General features: G+C 37.6%; 1 non-coding gene across 1 annotated transcript; it reads right to left on the bottom strand.

Moving 5' to 3' along the window:
* Positions 1-4,394: 4,394 nt before the first annotated feature.
* TRNAK-CUU (transfer RNA lysine (anticodon CUU)) lies at positions 4,395-4,467 on the bottom strand. Its single transcript has one exon. It is a non-coding gene; the product is annotated as a tRNA-Lys (tRNA).
* Positions 4,468-4,767: the final 300 nt, after the last annotated feature.

Below are 4,767 nucleotides of genomic sequence, written 5' to 3'. Positions count from 1 at the left end.
CAGTCAGATTTTCATCTGTTGTGTCTGCAGCTTTCCTGGAGAATTTTGCTAGCCTTTACCTTGAGCCACACCTTATCGGCAGACAGTAGGACTGCTCCTCCTCCGTAGAAACAACTTTCCTCCTGCTGGTATTAGCATTAGCTGTCAGCTAACATTTAAATATGACTAAATGAAAATACTCCAGCAAGTTCCAGAGAAAATGTTTATCATGAAAAGTTTATCATGTGTATTACAAAAATAAATTTTGGATAAGAAATATTTTACTTCAAAGAACTTTATAATGCATGTGCAGCTCTTTCGTAATTTTATTTCAACAGCAACAAAGATCTAACATGATTATTCCTCACCTAAGCTTTTTGGGGAACATATGATGTAATAAAGTCACTTATAATAATTTGTAATGGAGAAGTCCTGTTTTGACACATGCCATTGTCTATGGTCTTTTTTTAATTCAGTAGAGTAATGGATATATTAAGGGTAATGCTATATATTATTTCTCTGTGATCAAACAATTCCTTATTGCTTTATGCTGAATTAAACCAAAGACTAAATAATCTTTCATACTAAAAGCTAAAACAGAGCATGTTGGATTCTGGTTCCAGTCCTTCACTCGTTTATAAGTTTTGCATTAAAAAGCTATTGAACTAAAAACAAAATAAACAAACCAAAATTATTATCAGGTGATAAGTATGGGTTTGCATTCCATAAATTCAGACAGCTAAAAAATCTTATATTTCTTTGCTAAGTGCACCCTAACTATGATTACTTGAATGAAAAAACCTGCTATGTTTTATGCTGACTTCACTGCTGCTGATGTGCGCAAAGGCCCCTGGGTCAGTTGAGCCAGCACTCTGGCTGGTGTCATAAGTGAATTTAAGACCAGAGGTAGACAAGACTTTACCCAGGGTGCAGACAGAAACAGTTCCACTTTGAGCAGGAGGTGTTCTGGATGACCTCCAGAGATCCCATCTCACGCTCATTTCCATGACTCTATAAGGAGAACTGCAGTCACTGTTAAGAATTTTCAGTTTACAGAAGGTTGAACCTAGCAAACCTAGTAAATTTAATTGAGTCAAGACTGTGTGGATTTTGGACCGAAATTTGGGACTTCTAAATCTGTGTTCCAGAGTAGAAGGAAACTGTTTCTTGCTTATTTGTACAAAAGAAAACCCTACTACTACGTAGTCTTCCTCTGGGGCTTTACAGATTCTTTTAAAAGTATCTTTAATATTTTTAGATATTTTACAGGAATTAATATTTTGCCACTCTAAGTTGTTTGCATTTTTTCAACTAGCAATTAAACATTTTTCTCACTTCCATTTATTGTGAAAAGTTCACTAACTTTTTGTCACAGAAAATCTTTACGGGCTCTTTATTAAATTCTTCGGATTTTGTTTCTTTTGGATATTTTTGTCTGGAAATCTAGTATATTGGTTCAATTTTTTTGTTATTCAAAATCTCTGTTCATTGAAAAGTGAAGGCAGGAAATGATAGATCAGATCTCTCAAGCTATAAACAAGACTAAAGAAAGTAGCTGTCTTCAGGGGATGATGTGAAATTGTCAAGGCAATAAGATCTATCTCACAACAATGTTAACTGGTAGGATTTGCATGCCTCATGAGGGTTTACTGTCTTCCTGACTACTGATAAAGTCCCTTCATAGCTGCAGTTCAGGTTCCCCATTTACACTGGTCAACCAGTGTTCATGATCAAGACTTCATTTATCAAAGGTCAAAGAAAATTCTGATTACTGTCTAAATCTGATATAAACAGCTGCAGAAAGCAAGTGAAAGGTTGTGTTGGTCTGTGATAAAGACCTGAAAAAGTATTGAACTGTATGCAAATAATATAACAAATGTTATATTTGAAGACTAGCACTTCTAGTCATCATCAAGTAATCTTCTGTGTGCATAAATTCCCTGTAGAAATGAAAATTGAATTACATTCTAGCCAAGATTTCATCTGTGAATATGATTTTTAAACTAGGATCTCTTTAAGTGGAGGCAATTAGATTATCTTTGCACCCTATAAACTTAAATATCCATCTAAAATGCTGAGATTATATGCCTCAGTGGGGATACTGGCAAAAGCTATAGACCCAAAAGCTTCAGTGCCACAGAACACAAAAAATTATACTTTTGGATGCCATCGGTGACCGAACTTTAAAACAAATGGTTGGTCCTCCTGTAAAATCTCAAGCACATTCCAGATAGATTTAGGAAATTGGGAATATACTAACAGCACATTTGTGCTGCAGTCACACTATTTCAGTCTAAAAATATTCACAGTCAGCATCTCCTATGAATATTACAAACAATATATTTAACAAGAGTAATAGCGATGGCTTAAGGATAAGTTTTTAATACCTCCTCTTCAATGTGAAAAATGGATTTTGAAATATCTGAGTTTTTCATCTTAAAATGTTGCATTTGTCATCATTGTTAATAAAAGATTGCTTAAAAAGATTAAGACGTTTTTACTAAGGTCCTTCAAAATATGAAACTCCAAATTTCAACTCAGCTGAACACCAATATGTGCTTAACAGCTTACAACAGTAAAGACAAAAAAGAGCTACACCTACATAAAGCTCACTCAGATTTGCCAAGGATGGCCTTTCAGTTTGTATTTTCACCCTCGAGTCCTTCAGTAAAGCTACATTCCCCTTAAGAATTTTGCTTCAGCTTCAGCATGGCCAGGATTTTCTCCTACATTCTGTTACCTTTACATATATTTACTATGTTGGCCTTATTTCAGCAAAGCACTTAAGCATATATGTAAATTCATTCCTTCCCAAAATATATTTAGCTTTGTGCTTCACTTTAAACATATTCTTATGCTGCATTTCCTTCAGCGAAATGTAAGTACTTGCTGAGGTACTTTTGTGGAATGAAGATCAGGTTAAATACTGCTGGCCATAATGAGAGATTAAAATCAGGGCCTTAACTAGGTTTTAAGAAATGAAAGACAACATTGTTTCTGAAAGGAATGACAGACTCCAAGACCAAATTCTGCCCTCGATATTGTAATACCAATACTTTGCTTTATATACCCAAAGGAAAAAAAACTCAAACTGCTAAGTAAATACTAATAAATTAAGACTAAATTAAGTCTATGCAGCTAGCATTAAAAAATTCCATTCTGCACTGCAAGAACTATAACTCTGGATAAAAGTTGGTATTTTCTACTTGTGTGGCTCCCAATTCTGCCAGTATCCTAAATATTCAGGATCTTGATTTATTCTTTTATTAATATTCGTTATGAATGCTTCCACTCACATTTTCATCCTACATTACTATTAGAATCAACCTGGAGACTGGATAAATTTTTCAATAGAGCTGCATGCGTGTGGTACACAAATGCTCACATTTTTCATCACTGCTCCTACTCATGCTTCAAAATGCAGACTTGCTTACCTCCAGGGATTGCCAGAGAGCTTCGATTCTTGCGAATGCATGATTTTCACGGCGGATATCCTGAAAACATCGGAGTTCATAGAAATCACAGGGCTGCTATCATTCCTTGAAGACATACAGCAGAACCACATTCCTTTGAGTGAAAAGTGACCCCCGGTGAGACAAATACGGTCTCAGAATAACAAAATCAGCACTGCAGTAAAAAAAAAAAAAAAAAACAAAACCATTACAGCAGAAGCTTCTAAAAGTTATGTTAGACACTGATTTTCACATTACTTGGGAGACAAGAAATAAAATTTATACTGCACAACTCTGCCACTTATAACTTTTTGATAAGTAAATGAGTGGTCAAAGAGAAACGTGCATGGCATTGCTGCCCATCTGCTCTCTGTTCCACTGGCCTTTGCTAACCAAAGAGTGGAATCAGGTGCTCAGATGAAAGACAGAATGTGAAGGTCTACTGTCCTGGTTTTGGCAGGGATAGGGTTAATTTCCTTCCTAGTAGCTGGTACAGTGCTGTGTTTTGGATTTAGGAGGAGAACAAAGTTGATAACACACCCATGTTTTAGTTGTTGCTAGGTAATGCTTACACTAGCCAAGGACTTTTTAGTTTTCCATGCTCTACCGACTGAGAAGGCTGGAGGTGCAGAAGAAGCTGTGAGGGGGCACAGCCAAACTGGCCAAAGGGACATTCCATACCATGTGACGTCATGCTCAGTACATAAACTGGGGAAAGCTGGCTGGGGGGGCCGCTGCTCGGGGACTGTCTGGGCATCGGTCGGCGGGTGGTGAGCAATTGTACTGTGCATCACTTGCTTTGTGTATTATTATCATCATTTTCTTTCAATTATTAAACTGTTTTTATCTCAACCCACGAGTTTTTCTCACTTGTGCTTTTCCAATTCTCTCCCCCATCCCACCAGGGCAGGGGGGAGTGAGCGAGTTGCTGACTGAGGTTAAACCACGACAGTCCTTTTTTGGCACCCAACGTGGGGCTTGAACCCATGACCCTGAGATTAAGAGTCTCATGCTTTACCGCCTGAGCTAGCCGGGCGGTTAAAGCCTCTTTGGTATGGAGGACAATGGCTGAAATATAAATATGGGGAGGCCTGGCAGATCGATTATATCTCACTCCCACAAACCCGCCAAGGCAAGCGCCACGTGCTTACAATAGTGGAGGCAACCACCGGATGGCTGGAAACATATCCCGTGCCCCATGCCACTGCCCGGAACATCTACAAAGGGGGGGAAAGGAACCAAATGTAGCAAAAGGGAATTTCTGTTCCAAATTAAACTCCATAGTTAGAGAAAAAAAAATAAAAATATTTTTCAATATTGCCAATGCCAAACATGG

This window comes from Aptenodytes patagonicus, chromosome 7 (assembly GCF_965638725.1).
Source record: "Aptenodytes patagonicus chromosome 7, bAptPat1.pri.cur, whole genome shotgun sequence".
Classification (NCBI taxonomy): domain Eukaryota; kingdom Metazoa; phylum Chordata; class Aves; order Sphenisciformes; family Spheniscidae; genus Aptenodytes; species Aptenodytes patagonicus.
This window is presented reverse-complemented; position numbering and strand designations above follow the sequence as displayed.